Here is a 27777-nt window from a genome sequence, read left to right on the forward strand (position 1 = left end):
AACTTCAATTTGAGACTGTTTTCTGGTAAGTTCTTTCCTTCAAACTAAATTCTGAAAATAATATTGACTGTATGGTCTTTTTCTCGGAAGTCTTCTGCTTTATGTAGTAAAGCATAATCTTTCTTTGAAGTAGATGAAGTGTTCCCTAACAAACTTTGAGTTTGGGTAAGGAGGAGATTTACAGCAGAAATTGTGAGTAAATGATTCTGGGTATACACGACTTAGAGAAAAAGTTAAGTTCGTGTTTTGCTTTGGGTATTTAATATACTTATTCGTTACAATATTGTCATCTCTGATTGCAGCTTATGCGCATCAAGGCCCCTGAGTCATAACAGCTTCGATTTGTGACTGTCTTCTGGTAAGCCTTTTCCTTCAAACTAAATCATGAAAACTATACAAGTCTGATTTCTTCTGCAAAAATGCCTTTCAGTGCTGTCATCGATTTATTAGTCTATTGCGGCCATAATTGTTTATACTTTATTCCATATTTTTTATGCATAGAGAACATATTTCCAGTGAATCTGTCATTAAAGCCATTTCTAAATAATCTTAGAAACTAAAAACAAAACAATCTCGTAAACGAACATCGAAGCTAAAATTAAGATCAAAAGGCTGAATTGGAAGTAGGACTTTCAGAAAAGAGTGTAGAAATCGCGTATTGGGTTATTGCACATCAAAACAGTGGAACAATTGTTTTGAACTGTTGAGGTTATGAAAATGACTGTATGGAGGACAAATATGGAAGCAGTGTTTGGAATCATTGAAGCCTATCGAAATTTGACCCCAGGACACTTCATTTTGTGTGGTGAAGATAGTGTTGGAGTGCAATTTCTCCCTCATGCAATACCATGCAACCACCGGATGCATGCAGTCAGCCACCGTTAAACTCTGGTTCCATCGTGAGCATGCAAGTACCAACAATTCCATTGTTTTGGAAATCATGCAATGTCCTGCAAGAAATTCATGCTGCAGTTCGTGGATAATAGATTTAGTAATAGATTCAGTTTGCATTAATTTTAGATATGCCCCTATGCATGAAACAAATAACTATAGATTTAATCTTTTCTCTTAGGATCGAATTTTCTATATATAGATTCCTTGGTTTGTTTTGGATTCAACAGAAAAAGACCTCTGTATCGAGGCACTATGTAATGGATGCTCTATTTTTATTTGCTGTAGCATATGTGATTTTTTCTGTGTGTTTTATGTTTCTTCTTATGTCTTCAGATAGGACTTACCCATAGATCCTTCACCTCTGATCTGCCATGAGCTAAAATATGCACTTATTGAACATCTTATCGTAGATTGTAACAAAAATATAATATCTAAAAAAATTAAAAAAATCATCCATATTTTAGAAAGAGTATCAAATGTAGGCAGTTTGCTTTTTCTTAAAAACTACGACAAAGCATTCAGCTTTTTCCGTACGGTTCCTGTTTTCATAAACGCTGTGACAAAGGTAACCTTTCGCACTTTTAGCTGTTCAGTTTAACACACCGATGAAGGAACATTTTTGTTACCTTTCTAGCTCTTTGGAAAAGTAGAATATTAAATTTATTAGATGAGCTGATGGACTTTATTTGATGGGGAATCCCACCAGAGTCATCTGCAGTCTTACGCGGGGAAAGTCTTTATCTCATTTCATTGAATATTTTTTCACTTTCTCCGTTCAATTTCTGACGGTGTAAAGTTGTGCGTGTTTTTACATTTAATTTCCTTGACTGCTATACTGGTATAATATGTACAGTGGGTACACCACTTTCTTGAGCATGCCTGTTTCTTTATTTGTTTTTAAAAGTTCAATGCGCGTCCCCTCCAAATTCCGCAGACTGGTAATTGGGAAATTGAAGAAAATCTTTGTCAATTAATCGATGCCCTTGTTGATGAAATCGGATGGAGGAGCTTCCCTTATTTATATTTTTTCCATGGAAATTTGTAGGAAGGTGAAAGTTTGTTTTCATTTATCGAATGTGTGTTTTTATTTATAAATGTTGCCATCAACGTAATCCCAAATATAGTCCGTGTTAGCTCCACATTAAGGGTGCATTTTGTTCTCTTTTCTATTTTTATCTATACATATTATTTTGTTTTCAGAATTTGGCAACTATAGGTTTGTAATGATAGGGCTTAGCATATTTATTTTAAGTAGTATAAAATATAAATTTTTAATTAGAACTATTAAAAAAAATTATATTCCCTCAAAAATAAATTTATATTTTATTTTTTAATATTTATTAAAGTAAATATAGAATGTATATTAAGGGATTAGGTTTAGGGGTGGTCGCTTTATTTTAATTAGCATAAAAATAGATTTATTTTTTTAAAACTATTACAAAAACTTTAAATATTCTTTTTCGACATAAAATTTGGATTTTATATTTCTTCAAATGTATATATATTCAAATTTTAATATTATTTTTCATTAATTTTTTTATTAACTTGTACCATTAAATTTTAATATTATTTTTAATTATTAGATGACTACAAAAATATATTTAAATTAAATGAAAAAGAAAAAGTGAAACTAATATTAATGTTACATTTATACATAAAACACATACATATATAAAATAGGCAATTACCATTTCATGGCTAGCTAATACAATACTATTTATCTTAATACAATACTATTTAAGTTAGTTTATAAGAATTCAAATTAAGGACATAGGTTCAAAAAGGAAGACACAAGAGTGAGATATTTTTAAAATTGATTTCTTTTCATAATTTGTTTTAATTTATGTTTAAATCATATATAATTTAGAAATATTAAAAAAAATTATAAATAGCTAAAATACATAGTTACGAGCATACTCGTCTCATAGGATTGTTTTGGTTGTCGTCTATTGCTATCTCCAAAGTCTTCCAACCAAAAATTGACGTCTCCTGCTAGAAAACTTTAGGCAAAATGCAATAAAAAGGCAAAAAAATAAAGCAAAAAAATAAGATAAGCTTGCAGAAAAGCAAAGTTGTAGTGAAATGACTAATGAGGAAATTATTTCATAGAAAGACAAAATTCCATGCAAAGTTATAATGATCTCATCTATTGATAGTGTAGGCTTTTTAAGATGTCTGATTTCTTATCATTGTAATAGTCTAAAGAGAAACTTCCTTTGTTATTTAATCAACAATATAAATAATTTTAATTTCAATATTACCTTACTTTCAGGAAACAATTTAGACTATTTATGGTATCACCAATATAAGCAATTTTAATTTCAATTTTAAAGTTAATGTTAAACTTTACCACCTTTTTTGTTTTCAAAGTTCTTTACCATGAAATAGTCTCCTATTTTTTAAAATCAGTTGTACCTATATCATTACCAGTCTTCAAAGTCTTCAAGTACCCTTGTCTCTTGGTAATCTTGCTTAAATATAATAAAATACCCTGCCTCTTGGTATACTTGCCATATGTTTATTATGGCATACTATAAATTATCATCACTATTAAAATTAAGCCAATGATGATTGTGGAGATTTTTCTTTTACATGTAGGCAAAGTGGTTATTTTTTATGTGTGCAAGGTAAGTTTTGAACATGTAACATGGGCAATAAGTTTATGTAATTTTACAGCGAGGGTATTTGAAATTCACAATTTTGGGGCTGGTTATTTTAGAGTTGGAAATTTAGTTTTTGATCTAATCCCAAATTAAGTAAAGCATTCAAGCGCGGCGATGTCATTAAATTAACAATGTAAGAATTAAATTATTTATATTTTAAAAATATTTTTCGTAATAACTATTGAGAGAGAAATTGATCTCTTAAAAAACTTTTAAAATTATAAAAATAATAATATAATATTTTTATTGTACAAATATAAAAATATAAAATATTAATATAATAATAAAAATAAATAATAATAACAATAAGAAGAAGCTAGCATAATTATAATATTTTAAAATTATAATCATAATATAATAAAAGTATTTAAATTTAAAAATAATGTAACAAAACAATAACATAAGATGATATGATAATATTAAAATATAATAGATAATCCTTATATATGCTTCAAATCAAATATGATATAAGATAATATAATAATGAAACCATTTCTTTATTATAATACACATATAATGTACTAAAATAATTTTAAATGCATAAATTTGTTATATACAAGAAATAATAGGTGCAAGTCTTAAAAATATTAATAATAATTATAATTTTTTTTATTTAAATTTCTCATTCATTTTTTATTTTGATATAATTATATTTTTTAAAGATATTTTTCATTCTATTATATTATTTGTTGTTATTTTAAAAAAATTAATAAGAAAAGGAATAATAAGAGAGAATAATCTTTTTTAAAAGGTTGATGATTCAGATTTAGAATTTTTGTGATTAGGTATGTGGGTTCCGCACCTGCATAAAATTATTTTAAGCCAATCATTTGGAGAATCATTTTTTAACTAAAGATGGGTTTGCAATTAATTATTAAAATAATAAAGTGGTAGTGGTGTAGTACTTAGACTAATAAAGTTATGTTTTAATATAATGCAACACTAGTGTCTAATTTATATTGACCTAAACATATAAAATATACTATATTTTTATTGAAATAAAATAGCCCATTTAAAACAATTGATTGATATAGTATTATGTAAGGATCTATAATAAATGTATAATCATTGTTAAATATCCAACCCATTCAAGAATAAATCAATAATTGAAGTTGATTTCCTTTTTAATATCAACAAATATATGCAAATTAATAGAATTTAAAAACAAAATGTGTGAATTTTTAAAGGAAATAGAAAATTGGCAGGGCAAAATTGATTCACTACTACTATGTTAGTAGAATTATGACCACCTTAAAAAAATATCTATTGATTGAATCTCCAATCTTAATTGGAATTGATTGATCCCAAATAGCTATTACATGGTTTTGAGGGAATGAAGAATGAGCAGTCCAAAATGTAATCGAGCATAACAAGATTGGGAACTATGTATTAGAAACTTAAATGGAGAACTACATAAAAAGGAAAAATTGGATGAGATGGGAGCAATATACATTACCAGGGAATTTAAGTACAACTCCAACACATAATTAGATATCTTAAAGTTTGTGAATGAGAAACATGTTATTATTATAGAAACGTAATTTGTAAAAAATAATTGTTATATTAACAATAAGCAAGAACACTCAATAAACAGATTACAAAGATTTACAAAATATAAAGTTTGTAAAATAAAATATATTACATGATTGAGAATTAATAATTAACTATTAACTTTGGAAAATATAATCTTAATACCCTCCCTTAATGGTCAATTTATCAATGAGACTAAGCTGCCCCTTGAATTTGACAAACTTATTTGGATTAAGTGACTTGGTGAGAATATCTACTGTCTGCTCCGCTATTGAAACATACAACAATTGAACTAATCCATTTTCAAAAAGTATTTCTGATGAAGTGACAATGAGTTTCCATGTGCTTGGTTCTTTCATGGAACACGATATTTTTGGCAAGTATGAGCAGTCCCTGATTATCATAGAATAATAGATTCAGACCTGTTTGAGGTATCTACATATCTGCAAGCATCTGAAGAAGCCAAACTACCTCACATGCTTCCTTAATTTATCCTTGATACTTTGCTTCTATTGAGGAAAGAGCCACTACCTATTGCTTTTTACTAGTCCATGTGACTGCACCGGATCCCAAACTGAACACATATCCAGAAGTTGATTTCCTATCATCAACCAAACCTTCCCAACCTGAATTTGTGAACCCACTGAGTTTAGGATCATGACTCCTAGGGCAAAGAAGTCCATAATTAGAGGTGCCCTTCACATAACACAGCACACTCTTCGCTGCTACCCAATGATCGGCCTTGGGGGCTATCATGAAGTGTGAAATGTAGCTCACTCCAAAACTAAGATCGGGTCTAGTAGCAACAAGATTGATGAGACTACCCACTAGTTGCCTAAATTGTGTTTCATCTACAGAAGGAGAATTAGACTTGGCTGACAACTTTAGTCATATCTCCATAGGTGTAGAAGAAAGTTTACAATCTTGCATTCAAAATATGTTAAGCAAGTTCCTAGAATAATTAGACTAAGAAATAAAAATTCTACTATCAGTCTGCCAAACCTCAAGACCTAAACAATGATGGAGAAGCCCCAAATCTCTCATATCAAAATCCTTGCATAGGTCCTGTTTAATTTCTGCAATCAAAAGTGTTGAATAGCCAATAATGATCAAATCATCCATATAAACAACAAGAAAGAGAATATTATTACCAAAGTGTTTGATATATAAATTATTGTCATAAGGCTACATTGAAAACCATGAGCAACCAAATAGTGACCACTCTTGATGTACCATGCTCAAGGAGCCTGTTTGAGTCCATAGAGTGCTTTAACGAGTCTACATACTTGATGTTCTTTGTTGGGAACCTTCAAACCAGGAGGTTACATCATGTACACTTCTTCCTACAACTGACTGGTGAGGAAGACACTCTTAACATCCATGTGATGGACTTTCCATCCAAACTAAGTTGCAATAGTGAGAAGAAGATGAATGGTACTCATCTTGGTAGTAGGAGCAAATGTCTCCTCATAATCAATGCCCTCCCACTGTGTGAATCCTCGAGCAACTAATCTAGCTTTGTATTTATCTAAAGTACCATCTGCATGATACTTGACCTTGTACACCCATTTACAGCTAATAGGCTTATTTCGTAGAGGAAGATCAGAGAGAACCCATGTGTTGTTCTTCAGATTGCTCTTGTATTTAGAGTCCATTGCTTGTTCCCACTTTGGAATCCCTTTTTCTTCTATATAGGTTTGAGGCTCATAAATAGTTTGAATGTTGGTCATGAGAGAAAAGTAATTTGTAGTTTGCTGCTTGCCCTTAGTTCTGGAAGATCTACCCTCAATGAGCTCGTTAGGATGAAGGTCACTGATGGTCTTAGCCCACTATTTAGGCCAGAGAGTAGAAGTGCCAACATCAGATTAAGGAGGAACAAGGGGAACTAGAGGTGGAAGAGGATCTGGAATAGGTGCAAGATTAGCATCATCCATGGTCGCGTCCACAAAAGGATATGAAAATCATAGTAAAACCTTTCTTGGGAATTGGGCATTCCAACAGGTGACCAATATCTCTCTTTGTAGACGTTCATTTACTTGTTAAACCAGGGGACATATACTTTAAATGGCGCTGCAAAATATATGCACTAAGAACTCATTTTGGTCAAATCTTAGCAGAAATACATACTGGAAAGAAATTCTACCTATGCTACAGGAAGGTAATGCAAAGCTCTTTAACTCAACTATGATTTGATTAAAACAGAAACCATGATAACTACAACTGAAACACAAACTATGAACTGGCCTTATGCTGCAGGAACAGGCATAGTGATGGATTCCTTGTGCTACAAGAGCAATGTAAAGCTGAGTTTGTATAAAAACTTTAAAGATGAAAGCAAACTGAAGCTTAATAGGAAAGAACAACTAACTAACTAGCTATAGATATCTACTAAGTGGGCCCCCTTAGCAAGCATCTCCTGATTACGTAGATGCTAAACTCAGAACTTCATTGAACTTTATTCATAAAAACAGAATGATATATATTGTTTTGTTGATATGGAAACTAACAACAAACTCTATCTCTGGTTAAACAGATTTTGTCTTTCATTATTATATTGATTCTTACATGATATCTACTACTCTGATTCTATCTTCTTCTAACTCTCTTCTCCCTTTCTTCTCGCCCAGGAGGAGAACTTTATTTAAAAACAGGAGAGCAACTAACTAACTAACCCCATCAAAGAAAGACGTGGAAGTAAAATATATCCCCGAATCAAGGAACAAACTTCATAAATGAATTTATGCATTCAACCCGATCCAGAGAGAATCTAGCGCTCCACTCTTTCCAAATTGACTGTCATTAAAATTCTTTCCCATGGTTTCGGTCAAAGAGTCTTCATTGGAGCTTCCTCGAAGTCGTGCAGGAAATGGACTTTACTGCAAGGCCGAGATCGACTGTGCTTGACTCGATCATTCTGCAACAACCTGCGAAACAAAAGGTAACAGGCAACAGAAAAGGCGTATGGCACATACACGATATCTATTTATTAATCACACATTTTAAATCTACTTCATCATTCAAAAATTGTATACGATATATCAGTCATTTTAGGGAGTCAACGGGGCAATAAATGCAATCAAGTCAACACAATGAGCTGCAGGAATATAAAAGTATCTTGCTACAGGATATCCCAAAAAGGTTTCAACAAGGTCTGAACATCCATGAAATAACAAAAGTAAAGGTATTTAAAAGTTAATCATAACATCCAAATTATGAGCATATTTTAAGCTCATCACTGCCCCCTACTTAGTCCAATGCTGGTCCTCCAGCATTAACTTTCCTGGTGGTTTCTCTGAAGTCAGTGGTTGCTACATGACTCTGAAATGGATTTTTAAACTAGTAATAAAATCCTCTGAAATCCTGACATTTTTCATACCTTTGGTCTTCTAATTCATTGTTAAGACTTGTAGCCTGGTGTGGATAAAGTGGCCACATTAGCACAGGGGGTCTAGATGTCAGTGGCAACCACAGTTCAAATCTTGTTTGAAGTCCCAATTGAATATATTTGCTAGTTCATTTGAGAGCTGCTATGAAATTTAGGGGACCATGTGGTTCTGACTTTCTTAACCCAACAGTTAATCGCTCCCATCTTTTCTCACTTCTGGTGAATGTCAATTTCCAAAATGAATATTGTTGTGCCTGGAATTCATCATATACTTGTTTTTTGATATCAAATATTTTCTTTCTTGCTGAAACATTATTAATACCATATGTCAGAGTAAACCAATCTTTCAACATTGCATGGAGGTTTGAACTTTGAGAACGTAATGGAACAGGCTCTGTTTTCTCAGCTTCCTCATATGTTTCCCACTGCCTACCATAATTTGCCTCATTTGCTGCCCATGACATAAATGCTCTCAAATGAATATCACCAATATATAGAAGAGGATTCCATTCTGTTTCAAATGGTATTAAAAAGCCATGCAAATAGAATTCATAGAGAGAATTCCTTAACCAGTTAGGGGCTGCCTAGTATGCTTCGTAGAATTCCTTGGCAGTATGAATTATAGGATCTTGGTTTCTGAAAATTCTCATCAATTGGAACCATAAAAACTGTTCTTTAAGGCATAAAGCATAAACTCTGGGTGGTGGTCTACATTCCATAATCTGAACAGTTACTTTTAACATTTTGTCTATTTTTGCTTTCAACTCAGCAATTTCTTGCTTCTGACTTTCAATTTTCTTTTTCAGTTTCTTCTTTTCTATTTCCCATAGACTTTGTTGCATGTCAGTCTGGGCTATGTATCAAAAAGTCAGGGTTGGCAATATAACTGTTTCCCAATTAGCTTTAACATATTCCCAAAATTCAATTAAAAATGTTCTCTTATACACAACAATGGCTTTACAAATTGCAGGATGAAATACAACTTCACTAGGCACATTCAATTGTTCAGTCTGTTTTTGCTCTTGCTATAAGATAAATTCTTCTTGTTGCTGCGGTGGAGAAGTCTGTGCTTCCTCTAAAAATTGCATAGCAGTAGTAGCCAAATCATCAAGATTTGGTAACCCTTGCTCATTATGCCCTGTTTCTCTTGTCTCAACTTGTTTCTCTTCAGGAATGAACGAACTTTGGGTAGCATTTTCGGACACATTCTTAGAAATATTAAATTCGGACTCAACAGACCCTTCTGAAATTACAATCACCTCTGGTTGCGATGAAGCAGGGGAGGTCTTAGATTGTTTCCTTGTGGAAACCCTTCTTGGCACTGATGCGGCTGCAGGAGGTGTTCCGGTAGCTTTCCTCTTCCTTGTTTGTTTAGAGGGCTTTGCCCTACCAGAGGATGACGGTGAACTAGTAATAGCAACAGGTGTTGCTATAGGAGAAACAACTGTAGGGGATGGTGCTGCAGGAGAAGGGCATTGCCTTTTCTGAGAATGAGGGTCAGATTCTGGGGACCCTTCTGCTTTTGTTTTTCCCTTCTCTCTCCTAGTGGCAGACCTAGTTTGTACCCTAGCAGAGGATTTAGGTGCGAAAGTTGCAGGACCAAGTGCTACAGGAGTAGATGACCCTTGCCCTGTTTTACTGGTAGATGCGATTTCTTTCTTCTTTTTCTGAGGCCGTGGGGTAAGTACCCTAGGGGGTTGTGGAATTTGCAAACTCTTTTGGGCAACAAATTGTTGCCAGGAGAGAGGTGAGACATCCCTCAAAGAGCACTCAATCAGTAATTTAATAAGGCCGTGATGAGCGACAGAATTATCTTTCCCCTGTTGAGTTCCGTGGGCACTTTGTTCTAAAAATTTTAACAAGAAATTTGGAACATTTATAACTAACCCATGCCTCATATGGCTCAATAATTTAAAACGATGAGAATGCAGATAGGAAAAACGGTCTTCACAGGTCAAATACCTGATTATGTAAGTAGCATACTCTGAATAAGGAGGAGGCAATGATACGCGCTTGCATCCCTGCTTGGAGACTTCTAGAGGTCCATCAGTAGGCATTGAAAACTCAGCCCTTGCAGCTGCAGTGTCTAAAGAAAAGTTTTCTCCAATGGCTGGAAGCCTAGTTACTTCAGCAATTCTGTTTTCGGTTGCAACAACCATTAGACCCCATACAGTGGCTTCCCCTTTAGAAAGGGTTCTCAAAAATTCTCCAGCAGCCTCCTCATCAAAATCATTTAAGCTTAAGAAATAATTTAACCGTCCACAGAGGCTGAATGCGTGGACTATTTGCGGATTTTGCAATAACATTTCATGAGCCATAGGCTCATGTCGCACCAACTGACCACCCATGTTTGTAGTTTTCTTTTAGCTGAACTCAATTTCTTGCTTGAAGATTCAAATTCTTTGCTTCCCTTTCTGCTTTGATTTTTTCTCTTTCGTGCCATCACATTTCTTTCTTTCTTTTCCAAAAATGAACTTTTTGAACAAGCAGTCTTAATCGTGATTATGCAATAAAGAAGGACATGCGATCATAGTTGGAAAGTACTAGAAAAGTATTAAAGAAAGATTATTTTGCAGTTATGGCAGTGGCAAAAAAACAGGTTTTAAAAGATGGATTACCCCGCCCCCTACTTAAAGTATGACATGTGTCCTCACATGTTGTAAAGAACAGGTAGAGATTCAGGTAATAATGATCAGTACATGCATAGCAGTAAATGAATAGAATGAAATAAATCAAATATGCGATAAGAAAAGATATGGTGTACCTTTAATAATTGCACGTACGTGTGAAGAAAGATGATGACGTCTGCATGAATTGACAAGTGGGAAAGATAACCTAATTAAGTCTGATACGGACGGATGACGTGGATGGGTGAAATGGGCAGTTGAAATGAATGGATGGAATGGATGGACGGAAGATAAAGAAGTGAAATGGGGGCGATAAATGAGAATGGAGAAAAAGGGGTTTCCTTTTGTAAAAAGAAAACTTTTATTATGGGCATGATTTTTTGAAAATTACGGTAATGCTGCAGGAGAAAGGCTAAAGTCGTCGACTGCAGGAAGAGTAGCGGGAGGAACCTGAACGAACTGCTACATGAATTCTTCCTTGGAGACTGGTTTGTGGTACAACCGGAGTCGGTGGCCATTCACTAGCAATTTGAAGCAGACTGGGTCTATTGTTACTAGCTGTACAGCTCCATTGTCGAACACATTTTCAACTTCATAGGGGCCAAGCCAGTGTGTTGTGAGCTTACCTTGGTTTTCTTGATATTTGGAATTATATAACAGAGCCCAATCTCCAGCAGAAAATTTCCTGGTTTTGATGTGCTGATCATGCCATTTCTTCCTTTGCTGTTGGATTGCTTCTGTATGCTGTAGGGCGGCTTTTCTTATTTCATCCAAAGCATTTAGCTGTAGGAGATAGTCCTTCTGTGCTTCAAATATGTCTATATTGAGTTCAAGAGCTGTCTTCAAAGTTTTATGTTCAAATTCTATGGGTAACATGGCTATTTTCCCATAAAGCAGCTCAAAAGGTGTAAACCCCGTTGTTGTTTTCCATGTAGTTCTGTAAGCCCAAACTGCTTCAGGAAGTCTATTGCTCCAATCTTTTCTATGGATCTGCATTGTCTTTGTGAGGATCGCCTCAATTTCTCCATTTGTTACCTCTGTCTGACCATTGGCTTGAGGGTGATAAGGGTTGTACTTCCTATGTTTGATTTTATAGTCATTCATTAGTGTATTGATAAGATTCGACGTAAACTGAGCTCCTTGATCGGTTACAAGCTCTCTGGGAACCCCAAATCTTGTGGAAATTTACTCATACAGAAACTCAACAATTTTGTTATCTCGGGCATGAGTCATAGCTGTTATCTCGACCTATTTTGTTACATAGTCTATGCAAACTAGAATGTATGACTTTCCATTTGATGGTGGATCAATTGGCCCTACAAAATCCATCCCCCAATTATCAAAAGGGGTGACTATTATCTACGGATATAGTGGCATTTCATCAAACTTAGTTGGTCTTCCCATATGCTGGCATATGTCACATTTTCTTGTATAGGCCACAGCATCCTTATGTAATGTTGGTCAGTAGTACCCTGTTGTAAGAACTTTCATTGATGTTCTTTTTGCTACAAAATGTCCTCCACATGGTTCATCATGGCAAGCATGCAATATGTCATAAGTTTCGTCTTCTCTTACACATCTTCGCATTACTTGATCAGATCCAGTATAAAAAAAACTATTTGCAATCCAGGAAAAGTTAAAACTTTTCTCTATTAACAATTTCTTTTCTTTTGGAGAAAAGTGGTCTGGTATTCTATTTGGTGCTAGATAATTGGCAATGTCTGCATACCAGGGTATATGTGCAGCGATGGAAAACAAGTGTTCATCTAGGAACCTATCATCAATGATCTCATGTTCAACAGGTGCAGCTAATTGAAGTCTTGATAAAAAGTCAGCTACAACATTAGCTCTCCTTGGTTTGTCAATTATGGAAATGTCAAACTCTTGTAACAAAAGGAGCCAACATGCCAACCTACCAGAAATGGCAGGTTTGTTCATCAGATACTTGATTACTGCATGGTCAGTATGGACGAATATCTGATAACTTATGACATAATGCCTAAATTTATTCAAAGCATACACTACTGCAAGTAACTCCTTTTCTGTGATAGTATAGTTGAGCTCAGGACCTTAAAGGTTCTTGCTGATAAAGTAAATAGCATGTTCAACTGAATTTTCTTTTTGATTTAGAATTGCTCCTATGCCAAGGTCAGAAGAATCAACATGTATGTGAAAAGATAAATTTCATTTTGGACCTTGAAGAAAAGAGGCTTTAGTAAGCAAGTCCTTTAGTTGTAGGAAGGATTTTTCATAGGCCTCTGTCCACTCAAATTGGGAATCCTTTGTTAACAAAACATAAAGTGGATTGGCAATTTTACTGAAGTCTTTTATAAACCTTCTATAATACCCTGCATGACCAAGAAAACTTCTGACATCTTTTTGTTTTGTAGGAGTTTGTAAATTCTGAATTACTTCAATTTTAGCAGAGTCGACCTGAATTTCATTCTTTGAAACATGATGATCTAGAACAATACCTTCTTCCATCATTTGGAAAACACTTCTCACTGTTTAGAGACAAATTTTGCTCTCTACACCTTTTCAATACTTTTTCTAAATTTACCAGTGCTTTTTCAAATGTGACTCCATAGGCAGTGAAATCATCTATATAAATCTCCATACATTCATGAGATATATCAGCAAAGATACTAATTACTGCTCTCTGAAATGTTGTTGACGCATTGCATAGGCCAAAAGGCAAGACCGAATAAGCAAATGTTCCCCATGGACAGGTAAAAGTGGTCTTATCTTGATCTTCAGGGTCAATTTTTATCTGATTGTACCCACTGTAACCATCCAAAAAGGAAAAATATCTTTTGCCAGATAGTGAGTCTAGTACTTGATCTACAAAAGGTAGTGGAAAGTGATCTTTTTTAGTGGCACTGTTCAATTCTCTGTAATCTACATATACTCTCCATTTTCCACCTTTCTTGGGGACAATGACTAATGGAGAAACCCATTGATTGTCAGAGATTGGATAAATAAAACCAGCATCAAGCAACTTTTGAAGCTCACTTTTAACTATTTCCCTAAGTGTTGGATTTAATCTTCTTTGAGGTTGTCTAATTGGTGAACAATCTTCTTTGATATATATCCTATGAGTACAAATTCGAGGATCTATTCCTTGCATGTCCCCATATTCCCATGCAAAAGCTTTATGCTGTTCTTGTAGCATTTTTAATAGGTCAGCCTGTTGAGACTGTGACAGCTTGTTACTGATATTCAAACAATGACCTTGAGAGAATTCTATCCGCTCCGTGAGATTACTCATAGAGTCTACAAGTAATGTTTGTACCTCTTGTGGAGGCAAATTATGAAAAATCACTGGAAGTTTAGGCAGTGAACTTTCAGAATCTGGTTGCTGCAAGAAACATTGTAAATGAGTACCATTTGGATCAGATGAACTACCCATATTAGAGTTGTACTGTAGAATTTGAAACAGCAAGGCATCTTCACTTTGAAGTTGTGAGAATGGGTCATTTTGAATCATCATTAATTGAGCCAAAGAATTGGCTTCTTCAATTTCCTCCCCCACATCTGGCCAAACAGGTTGGGACAAATCTGGCTGAGGTCTAGCAGGTGGATAAAGAGCCAATTTCTTTGTGGACTGCCCATCAGAAATGGTCATATCTCCAGAATAACATCCTATAAAAGCATCAACAGTTGCTAACCATGGTCTACCAAGAATAACTGGATACCCTCCTAAAGTTGCCTTAACTGATAATATTGTGAAATCGGCAGGATACTCCCAAGATTCAAGAATGACAATTACATCTTCTACTATCCCATCAGGTTTAACTTTAGCGCTGTCTACAAGCTGCAGAACTGTGGGTGTAGACCTAATGTTTGAAATGTTCAGGGAGTCCATAGTATGCTTTGTCATGACATTAATGGCAGCACCTAAATCAATCAAAACATTTTTTACAACTTGGCCATTTACATTTATCTGCACTATAGGACTTCCAGGGTCAATATACTTTGGAATAACTACATTTCCCAACATTATATCAGCCAATTTCCCTAATACATGAATTGTTTGAGGATCCTTTTTCTTTCGTCTAGGCTTCTTCAAATAGCCTTCTTTAATAGCTTTTTCAAAAATAGGAATATCTTTAATAGCCTGAAATAAAGGAATTTGAATCTGCACATTTTTGAGCTGATCCATAATGTCAAAAGTGGGTTGTTCCATGGGTTTATATGTAGTACTTTGCAACCTCTGAGGAAAAGGTGGGTTGTCTTGATTTTGCAGAATAGGCTCTTGAGGAACAACAGGTGCAATAGATTCTTCATGGGGAGGATCTAATATTTCAGTAATCATAGGCGGTTTTGGAGCAGGTAGAGTAGTTCCAGACCTTAAATGGATGTCATTAACGTTTAAGGCATAAGTTTGATATTGGTTGGCTTCAGCAAGATACGCAGGCTGCTGAGGCTGTTGTTATTGCTTATTATTGGGATTGGGCAATGGCTGGGCAGGCATAGGCATTTATTTTGGAGGTCCAGGATTTGTGGCAGTTACTGCAAGAGGTGGCATAAGGGCTTGTGGTTGTGGCTGTGGAAGCTACAGGAATCCAGAGGATTGGTTTTGCCATTGCTGAGGGCCTCACCATTGAGAATTTTGCCACCAATTTTCTGAAGGTGGGGTCCATTGCCCTTGTGGCTGCTGCCATCCTCCTTGAAGGGATTGCCATTGCTGATTCTGATAATTAGGCCAATTTGGTTGAGGTGGATTCTCGGGTGGTGGTGGTCCATATGCATGTTGCCATTGATTATTATATCCAGAATAAGAATTACCAAAAGTTAAAGGGTCTTGAGGCATACCTTGTCTTTGGGCCCATGCTCTCCTTTGTGCAACAAAGAACATTTGATCATCATCTCCTTCTACTAGCTTGGAGTCAGTAGGTAGTTGTTTGGCTTCCAAATTAGCCACCATCTTGCATCTGCAGTCACGCTTCTTTTGTCTGCAGTATGGACAAAACTCAGCCAAAACTGTGTCAGCCTCCTCATGTTTCTTCCGAGCTTGCATAGTGTCCAGCTGCGTAGCCATATTATTAATAATGTCCTGCTTGAAGTCAGATAGCAAATTTGTTATCTCCATTCGAGAAACTCCACCAGAAGAAGACTTCCCTATTGTAGCATGATGACCTCGACCTTTCTTAACTATTGCTCGAGAGTAGTTAAGACATATTTTCTTTATATCATCCCAAGGCACCTGGGTTATATCACCTCCTCCTATCAGGTCTAGGGCGTCTATACAAGCATCATTGATTCCCTTTAGGAACAGTAGTTTCTGAGAGTCATCATTGAGAGTATGGTTTGAGTTCCTCTATAGTGAAAACAACAATCTGGAAATATAATCTTCCAAACTTTCATCGTCCTTTTGCTGAATTCGGAATATGTCATTACCTTTGCTGGCGCTCTTACAATATTCCTTATACTTTTCAAGGAATTTCATCTGCATGACCTCCCAACTATCGATGACACCTCTTCCCAGACTCATGAACCATCTAAGAGCTCCTTCTTTCAAGGTGGAAGGAAATAACTTCAATTTATGAGCATCCGTGTTGTAGTCATAACTGCGGCAGAGGACATCAAATTCAAACAGAAAGGTTTCTGGGTCCTTTGTGACCAGGCCATAAAACTTTGGAAGCAAAGAAGAGGGAATGTTTTTAAGATTGTCAGTATCTCCTTGGGGAACAATAGGAAACTCAAATGTAGGAGGTGGATTATTAGGTGGATTATTTGCCATGTTTGGTTGCTGGAATAACATAGTGAATGGATTTTCCTCAGGTTCATTGTTAGCTGGGTCAAATGGTAGTTCAATAAATAGATTTTTAGGGAGGAACCTTTCCAGGGTGTCTCTTCTTCTTCTATGCATGCAATATAATGAATAATGGCTTGAAGGATCTAGAAAATTTTACTAACAAGCTAAACTAATGCCAAAAATGACTTCTGATAAACTCCTAGCTAGACGCCATCCCTGGCAACGGTGCCAAAAAATGGTCGCACCCACAAAAGGATATGAAAATCACAATAAAACCTTTCCTGGGAATTGGGCATTCCAACAGGTGACCAATATCTCTCTCTGTAGATGTTCATTTACTTGTCAAACCAGGGGACATATACTTTAAATGGCACAGCAAAATATATGCACTAAGAACTCATTTTGGTCAAATCTTAGCAGAAATACATACTAGAAAGAAATTCTACCTAGGGTACAGGAAGGTAATGCAAAGCTCTTTAACTCAACTATGATTTGATTAAAATAGAAACCATGATAACTACAACTGAAACACAAACTATGAACTGGCCTTATGCTGCAAGAACAAACACAATGATGGATTCTTTGTGCTGTAGGAGAAATGTAAAGCTGAGTTTGTATAAAAACTTTAAAGATGAAAGCAAACTGAAGCTTAACAAGAAAGAACAACTAACTAACTAGCTACAGATACCTACTAAGTGGGCCCCCTTAGCAAGCATCTCCTGATTACGCAGATGCTAAACTCAGAACTTCATTGAACTTTATTCATAAAAACAGAATGATATACATTGTTTTGTTGATATGGAAACTAACAACAAACTCTGTCTTTGGTTAAATAGATTCTGTCTTTCATTATTATATTGATTCTTACATGATATCTACTACTTTGATTCTATCTTCTTCTAACTCTCTTCTCCCTTTCTTCTCGCGTAGGAGGAGAACTTTATTTAAAAATATGAGAGCAACTAACTAACTAACCCCATCAAAGAAAGACGTGGCAGCAAAATATATCCCCGAATCAAGGAACAAACTTCATAAATGAATTTATGCATTCAACCCAATCCAGAGAGAATTTAGCGCTCCACTCTTTCCAGATTGACTATCATTAAAATTCTTTCCCATGGTTTCGGTCAAAGAGTCTTCGCCGGAGCTTCCTCGAAGTCATGTAGGAAATGGACTTTACTGCAAGGCCGAGATTGGCTACGCTTGACTCGATCGTTCTTCAACAACCTGCGAAACAAAAGGTAACAGGCAACAGAAAAGGTGTATGGCACATACACAATATCTATTCATTAATCACACATTTTAAATCTACTTCATCATTCAAAAACTGTATATGATATATCAGTCATTTTAGGGAGTCAATGGGGCAATAAATGCAATCAAGTCAACACAATGAGCTGCAGGAATATAAAAGTATCTTGCTACAGGATATCCCAAAAAGGTTTCAACAAGGTCTGAACATCCATGAAATAACAAAAGTAAAGGCAGTTAAAAGTTTATCATAACATCCAAATTATGAGCATATTTTAAGCTCATCAATCCAAATGAAATTCAAGTAGTGCGTCATCAAATATGGAATCCGCATCTTCCCTCCCATTAGGTGAACCAAATGGAAGACGAACACCTAAATCAAAATCCTTCAAATGCTGATCCACATAATTCATGTATCGATAAACCTAAACCTCCTTTATTATCAACGAATATTTCTATAACATATTGTCTATTCACAATATGCTCCCGTAAGTTCTGAAAATGAGCATAAATACTCAGTAGCTCGGAGATCTTTTAAACAACACATCCTTTGTGAAATTATCATTTTATACTTTAACTGGTTTGGTAAAATTCAAATTTTAAAAGTTGATAAGATTCCTTAACAAAAAAATAATATGCATGTTATTGTCATTTAAACACAATAAATTATTTAAATGAAAAATTATTTTACGTATTTAGCACATATATCATGATTTAAAGGAAAAATTATTCACCGACACATGGAGACCTAATAAATATTACAAATATTAGAATTTTCCTTTTGAATCTTTGTTTAATGTAATTCCAATATAACAACTACCATTCGTTTGAATTTTTTGCACTTGCTAGCGTTGAGACAAAGGCGAAGGGAAACGCACCCTGTATTTTGTACCCACAAACAATGTGCCTATCCCATCAATGGTCGTTGATCCACCATGTTAGGAATTTTAAATTTTTGCCATTAAACTAATTAATTTATATGAATTGATTGGTGGCTAAATGGTTTTCAACTAACCTTATGTTTTATAATATGTAAAGGAGTCAACATATTTTAGTTAATGTTCATTTGTTGGTCGATGTTGATGTAGTTCACGTGGGTAATGATAAAGAATAGGGAAATATGTTACAACGATAATAAAGTGTTTAAATCGAATGCTTTTAAACATAGATAAACTTCTCAGGCTATTTAGTTTAAACTATTTATTCATGTTTTTCTTTTAGCAGTCTTCATTTTATGTGAAGGGTTTCCGCAATGTAGGCATTTTTAGGTAGGCCCCTTTGTCTTCTGGGAACATTTTTAGGTAGGCACACAACAAAAGTACAAATAGATTCAGATTGTGGAAGAGTTGTAAACAGAAGTCTGGGAAATCTTTTAAGAAGTTTGGTAGGACACAAACAAAAATAGTGAGATAAATTGTTGGTGCACATTGAATATGCATTTAATAATTAGATAATGGTACATCCTCATAGGTGTTATAGACTTAGGCAAGGTCGTTGATAAGGAATGCCTTAGTGTAGATGTAGAAGATTTGCATAATATAAAAGAAGGTGCATGCACTAGTGAAAAAGTAGCTAAAGAAAAGTCATGGAAGTACTTGGTAGATTAAAAAGATATAGTTAGTGGGAGTGTTAATCATGACACATTATTAGAATGAATTTTTTTCTAAAGAAACATGCAATAAGTTGAAGTTAAAGAAGGTACAAATTTTTATGTATTATTTCTAAGCATATTTATGAGATTGAACTTCCAAAGGGTCAGCATATCTTGTCAACATTAATTACTGTCAATCTTTTTTTAGTATCATAAAATGAAAGATGTATAATGATTTGATTGGATGATCTAATGTTAGGAACTATGATTGTTGCACATGAGATGTTAAATTTTACAATGATTAAATGAAGGTCTGAAATTATAATCCAATTGCTTAAATAAACATAATAATCAAATAATGATAGATTGAACCTAAGAGAGAAAGAAGAGAGAAGACAAAACACAAGTTGATAATGGAGGAACTAATAAAATAAAAAGTGAAGTTAAGATAAATGAGGGGAAAAGATAAATGAATTAATTAAATAAATTAAAGAATTTATTTAATTAATAGAGGGGGCTACATAAATTAGATAAATAAAATACTTATTTAATTTGAGAAAAGGGGAATTTAAACAAACAAAAATATTTATTCAAACTAGGATATCAAAGGGTCTTAAGAGAGGATAAGTAAATTAATTAAAAAATTAAAAATTTATTTAATTAATAGAAGAAAAGGGGATAATTAAATAAATAAAAATATTTATTTAATTAGAATAGGACAATTTTAGGTATCTACATTTTGCCCTTCTAAGAAAATGCAATTTATCTACATTTTGTCATAGGATGGATAAGGAAGGAGGATGAGTTAGTTGGATGATGCCCCTTTGAGAGGACATGTGATTTGGGAGAACATGCATGTGCTCTCGATAGGAAAGATGGGGGATCAGGCTAGAAGAGGACAAAATAGATGGTGATGGATAAGGATATAGTAAATCGATGGTCATAGAAGTGGTTACAGATGAGAATGGATATAGGAGATGAAGATGAATGAGATTGATGAACTCTTGTGCTATTTCATCATTAAGCTTATTATAACAAGTGGATGCAAGCATTTTGATATGAGAAAACCTAGATAACTCACATAGCATTTGCAAGAATTGATAAGGAAAACCACAAACAACATCCAAATGATAAAAAATTATGATCCATCTTGGACACTCTAATCACATGTCAACATCCTAAGAAGCATATGAACATGATACAAACACAGTCCAAGATAAATAAAGGAAAAGATAAGACCCATTGGAGCAAATAAGTTAACAACCATTAGATATTCTTGCCAAGTTAAATGTTCTTATTAAAATGATGTTTAATACGATGTCCATTGTAGGAAAGATATATCCATAGGACATGATATATGGCCATTGTAGGAAAGATGTATACATAGGACATGATATTTGATAAGCTACCCATTCTAGGAATGATGCATACATAGAGGCATGAAGTTTGATAAAGATGCTAAAAATGATAGACAGTTGATCGGTAAGGTTGTAGGCTAGCTTGGTAGTTTGTCTATCGATTTGTGATTTGTTAAGCTCATTGTTTTTGTAAGAAATTGTTGAAAATAGCCAAGATAAAGATCACATTGAATAGCACAAGCGAAAGACAAATAGATTTGATGAGAATAAACTATACTCTAATCAAGAGAAAAATAAGATCAATTGGATCAACTGGATCATTCAAAATTACATACAATGTGGATGAGCCTTCTTATAAAGGCAAGGCTAAGAGACAAGAGAGTAAACAAAGATGACATGTGGCTCAATGAGATGCAAGGGTACGTAGGAGAAATAATCAAATATTCCACAAAAAGTTGATCAACCACCAAAGGTGGAATGTAACAACAAGATCACATCATAAAATGTGGAAATTCTCCTACATACACACTCGCAATGTATGCACATCTCCCTAAGTGTCTCATATGCAAACTACAATGCTATGCATGTACCTAAGTAAACTTAAGTAAAGTGTAATTATATCCAAGATGAATAATTAATTTCACTAACACCCCCTTAAGTGCAACTTAGGGGAACACACTTATGTCTACAATGCAACTAAGAAATGAAAGATGGCTCTTGGCTACAAGGCCATATTAAGTACCCATGTACAAATGCAAATGCAATCTCCCATATAGTGGAGAAAGAGAGAAAAACCCAATGGGAAACCCCCCCACCAAAAACTATACAAAGAACTCTCAAAGAAGAATTTGAAGGACAAAACCTCATGTGAGGGAAAAGTCCCCCCATATGAGAGAAGAAAGAGACCAAGTAGCCTTTAATGCCCACTTTTACTCAAGCAAACATCACTCAAAGTAGAAACAATTTTTTTAAAAACTATCGCATTACAAAATTACTAAAAGATTATGACTATACACATTATAACATATTAAATTCCGATTAAAACAACAATCAACTAACAAACCAGTCACCTCATACCCTAGATTTCACTTTTCGGTACATCACATGTCTCGACCTGCCGCACATTCCTGCACTCAAGCCTACACTGCTAGATTCACACATTATATCTATCACATATTAGATATATGTTTAATAGGTTAAAACATACAATAACTTTACTAGATCAAACATCTACCAATGATCTCACAATGGTAAACATATAACATAGAATGAGTGTCAAGACCAGACAACTCAAAAGAGACAGACCTAAGAGCTAGACCTACAATCTTTGGGGCTCATCATAGATGGCCTTGCCTACATGAATGTGCAAAGACTTTGTAGTTTGACTTAAAAAAATTATAACAAGAGCGGGTACACAACCCTTTCTAGGGCCTCATACCCCAGATATTTCTCTCGTCGACTGTCACCCACTTAAGTGAAATTGAGATGAATCTTAAGATAAAAAGATTAATCAAACATGGGAATCCCTACAATGATACTCGAAACAATACACTTCTATGGATCAAGTATAGTATATAAGCACCAATCATATATTATATACAACATGGGATCAATGCACAAGAGACATATCCGACCCTATTGAGTAACTTTAATAACCATTCAATATACAAGGAATAAATAGACAACTAATATTGTTCCAAGATCAAATAACATCTCACATGGCGGAACCACAAGTAGACATTCCATGGCCAAATCAAACGTACAATATTTACAAGTAACAACCTATTGTTTAAAATATTTCCTACTATTAGGCTGAAGGGAGACAGTTTCCTTAACTCATGAACATGCAAGGTCCTTCTATAATGATTCAATAGAGATACACATCAGTATGATTTTGGTAGGATACACCCAACTATAATGACACACACATGGCTTGGACAAATTTCTTAAGTTATATAGGTAGATCTCAAATTATAGTCATCCTTAATTGTTAGACCTTAATCAACATCCTAGAGGAAAACCCAATCATAATCAAAGGAAATGAACTACTTCAAAGACAAATAAAGTAATAACATACATGTGCAATATAGTATAATCCAATAGAAAGAATCATAGCATAGATCATTTCTGGAAATACAATTCAATGAAATACTATATGAATATACTCCTTTATATTTGTATAGAAACCATTAGACTGAGGCCTCTAGTGCTCATAATATTTCAACACTTTCAAGCTCATCTTGCAATGATAGGTTCCTTTAAATTGTGTCTTCTTTCTATATCTAATCTACTATTTTGGTTTTCTATTTTGTAATTTATTGTTATTGCTAAAAGTTTGTATTTTCCTATGATTAAACCTAGATCTTAAACAAACACTTCACAATCACAATTCTATTGCAATAAAAAAAGCATCAACCAAAGTGTTCAGATATCATATTATAAATTTAGTTGAACCTTATTCCTATTTCAATGATAAGCCATGAAAATTTGAGATCTTATCTTCCACCTATAGGCTAGGATTTCATTCTCAACATAATGGATTGGTGAACCTTATGCATATTATACTTGAATTTCATCTAATGTAACTTATTAAGTCCTAATCAATTTTTTTTTTCACATTCTTTCATCTAATTATATTATTTATTATTTCTTATTAGATAAAACTGATAAAGGCCCAAAACATTACATAACCACCATAGTGTTAAAACTAGGGTCTCACGAGGAGTGAGAACCCCAAACTAGAGAACTGGCTAACAAAAAGGAACAAAAACTAGCTAACAAAAACAAACAAAATTTAGCTGACAACCAAAAAGATAACAATGAAAAACTAAGACTAGAAACTACTAGAAACCAAAATAGATAAGACACACTACCCACCAATGACATGAACCAATAGTCTACCTAGTGGTGGTTTTTTCAATTTGCTAGTTCTGGCTCAACACCTTCACTTTCTCGGAGAAGGAGATCTTTTTGTTTGAACCTTTTTTTCAAGACACAATAGGGGACTTTGGAGTAGCGCTCACCATAGATTCAATTTCTTTTTTCACAATGGTAGAACACAATTCCATGTGTCAACTTTTATTCACATGCCATTTGACAATTTTCTCTTGAATAGCCTAAAAAGAAGCAAAGTGTTTTCTTTTCATTTCATTGTTAAGGTTCATCATCTCTTCCTTCTCCCTTTTTAGGGTTACCAAGTTTTCCTAAAGCTCCCCAGTGACTTTAGTCATCACTCTTCTTTTGTTCTTCTATTCCATCTTCTTGCTAAGCTCGTCAATTTCCTATTCCAAGACTTCTCACTTTTCAAGTTTATCTGCCATCTCATTAGCCACCACCCAAACCATTTGACTATTTTTATCTATCACTCAACTTGAGGCTCTGGTGTTTGCGTCAACTAGGGCCTCCAACCCATTGACTTTTTATTTCCAACATGAAGTTGTCTGAGGACCTAGTGGATAATGTCTTCTCAGCTATTGTAGGAATCAACAAGCCCATTAACCATCTTTGTGAGAAAAATTAAATCCCATTTTGGTGTTGATTTAATAGGGGATGGGGGGAGAATAAAAGGGAGTGGAATGAGTGGCATAATGAACAAGAGGGTTTTCTAGAGTCCACTCAGATCCCATGGACCAAGAGGAAGTAGAGTCCTTATAACCAATCTCCTCTACTTTTGGCTCTTTGATTACACTTCCTTTGGGGGAAGGGGCTAGAGGGTTTCATTTTTTAGAAGACCTATAAGGGCTAACATGGTTTGGAGACTCTTTAAGCTTAGGGGTCATGCTAGGGCCATCTTTGCATTTTAGGTTATCTGAAAGTTCAACAATCAGGGTTTGGTTAGGGAGAGGACTAGATGGGTCTATAGTGGGCCCACTAATGGGGGTCATAGCCAAATAAAAATTATATAACCTCAAGATAAGCCCCTAGTGAAAGGGAAGAACATTTTTGGTTTCAATGACTACTATAGACTAGGAAATGGAGAAAAAGATCTAATAGGGGAAATTCATTATCTCTCCATATCTAAGGTGGTTAACCATGGGGAAGAGTTGGGAGTGAAAACATTTGAATCTTCCATCTAGAGTAATATGCTTCATAAGAAGTAGGACAAACTACTTCCAAATACCATGAAAATCTTCTCTATTGAAAATATTTTGCAAATGAGTCACCTTATCCTGAAACTTTAGGAACCTCGTAAACTCAACTTTGTAGTTCTCCTTTGATTAATTGGGGATAGTCACACGTTCCTCAATAAAACTAGTGATCACTGTAGTTGACTCCATGGACATAGTAAACACCACATCTCCAACTTTACCTTCACCCTCATTCTAATATTGGGTAAATATATATGGGAGGGTATGGTTAAAACACTTCATGTTCTCAAATATAGGACGTTAGATTACCTCTCTTGACCTTTGTAATTGCATAATTTATTGTTGAATAAATTCTTCTTGAAGTTGCCACAATTATTTGGCTTAGTTTTAAAAAGATCACCACCCATGGTAATGTCTTTCTGAAGAAAACTAGTAATAGTGCCTGATAAAGGGTTTTGAAAACTAGCTTTAGGAAAATGATAGCAAAAGGTAGCTTTGGAGGAAACATTTTTTTCACAGGATTTAATAAAACAAATCCAAATCAATAAATGATTTAGATACAAGATATATAGTATGATAAATGAAAAGGCGATCTTTAGATATTTAAGCATCATTGAGATTAATGTATGCTCGTAATGTGGCACGAATGTCATTAGCAAACTCATGTCGTGTCATCCTTCTTTTCAACTTGTTAGAGAAGGGACCAAGCTTCAGAAACTTGCCCACAATCTTTTTCACTTGCCTAAGGGTGTGATTGATCCTTACATGGCCAAATATGGATATTACACTTTGGCATTTGGTGATGAGGTCCTTCATGCTCCAAACTAGAATGGCCTTCCCTTGAAGCATTATGACGATAATTTTTAAAGTTACCTTCTATAATTATTTCTTGTAACTTTTGTCCTTGGTGATAGACATTTCATAGTATGTATTTTCCACCTCCACCACATTAGAAGTTTGATGACCCCACCCCCACCTGCTCAACCTAGGTTCCCTTTAGACGACCCATCAAAATTTACTTTTAACCATCTAGTGTTGGGTGGGACTCTTATATTATTAATTGGTTACATTTATCAAGATCATTTGTTAAAAATAGAAATAATTTATTTCATATTACTTGCATTGATATATTGTATTTTAATTCATTACATAATCAAAATTTTAAAGATCCTTATGGCATGACTTTCATTTCTAAAGGTTTTTGTAAATGCTTCATGTTTTCTCTTTAGCAACTATCATTAGAAAAATCATTCTTATCCTTCTTACACAAATTCTTTCATTCATGAGGATATTTTGGTACAAGAAAATGATATTATTAACACTTCTTTCAATGATCTCTCTATTTGAGATTTAAGAATGGTAATTATTATTCTCAATAAACTTACCTCCCAATGTAGGTACTTTGGTGGAAGGGAAACATTTCTTGGACATTCATTATCCAAAAATTAACATATTAGTTAACAAAGATGTATATTCCTCTCCTAGTTTTTATTTTAAATACCAAAATATTTGAAAATAAGAAGATGTTAATTATTTCCTTAATGATATTTCACCTAAAATTATATTAAGTAGAGATGATAGATTGAATAATGAAAATACTTCTTCCCATCCAAGAAACCTATTGAAAGAGGATTCTCCTATCTCCGAAATGGAAATGAATAATTTTAATAAATATGTGCATCCTCCAACAATGACAAATCCTTAATCATCTAGTCATCTTTTAAGCGCTTCAAAAAATCCTTCCTCATTAGAATTGCATACAAATTACAATGTTGATTTTGATATAATCTAAAAACAAGGATATAATTTATGAATTCTTCCAAACTAACGGAACAAGGAATTAAGGTCCTTATATATCCCACCCCCCATTATCATTGAGAAGGCATAGAATTTCTTTCTCCTTCACTACCTCCACCAGTCCTCTTATTACCTTCTGCATGAGATAGGAATTCTACCCAAACTTTTTTTGGTATCTAGAGTAAGAATAATCTTGTTATGGTTCTTAAAAGACTTCTTGATCACTCTTCCACCTCTAAAAAGTATAAAGCTCAACAACATGAACACTCAAAACTTTTATTTTGTAGTTATTATTGCATGTATGCTCATACTACTAGTTATTGTATCATTTTCAAGAGAAAAGTTATAAAATTAATTCATAGTAATACTATTCTTATTAGAATTTTTATTCATTTTTTTTTTATATAATTGAACAATTTTTTTGTCTATATGTTTCTGATCACCATGTGGCATATAAAGCTTACCTAGTGGGGAATCATTAGTATTAATGTTATCACAATTTCATGTTTAATCATATTTGGGTAGCAACATAATAGCCTATAGTACAATTACTCTTCACTATACACTGGGGGCATAGTAGTTTTAAAAATATATTTTTAAATAAGGATTCACTTTCCCTTTTGGAGATGTATCTTTTAAAAACATCTCCTTACTAGAATACAATCATATATCCTTTATAAGGATGTTATCCTCTCTTGGAGGTGTGCATCCTTCTCTATGACCTCTTCCTTTATTACAAGTGTATATCTTATTTAATAATCTAACTTTGGTGTTGAAAGAGTGCATCCTTTATGAATAATTCCCTGTCTAATTTTTTGGCAAGGTGTATATCCTT

The 27777-nt window shown here is 34.2% G+C and overlaps 1 protein-coding gene across 5 annotated transcripts in view; it reads left to right on the plus strand.

Annotated features, from left to right (window-relative positions):
- Positions 1–27777, plus strand: part of LOC131078252 (putative UPF0481 protein At3g02645) — a 95821-nt gene that overhangs the window by 22203 nt on the left and 45841 nt on the right. For 4 of the 5 annotated variants that reach the window (XR_009113753.1, XM_058015910.1, XM_058015911.1 and 1 more), the window contains exon 4: positions 303–358. The exons of the other annotated variant lie outside the window; for it this stretch is intronic. The gene's annotated coding sequence lies outside the window, so the exon portion shown is untranslated. The remainder of the gene's footprint in view (positions 1–302; positions 359–27777) is intronic. 5 annotated transcript variants of the gene reach the window in all.

This window comes from Cryptomeria japonica, chromosome 7 (assembly GCF_030272615.1).
Source record: "Cryptomeria japonica chromosome 7, Sugi_1.0, whole genome shotgun sequence".
NCBI classification, from domain to species: domain Eukaryota; kingdom Viridiplantae; phylum Streptophyta; class Pinopsida; order Cupressales; family Cupressaceae; genus Cryptomeria; species Cryptomeria japonica.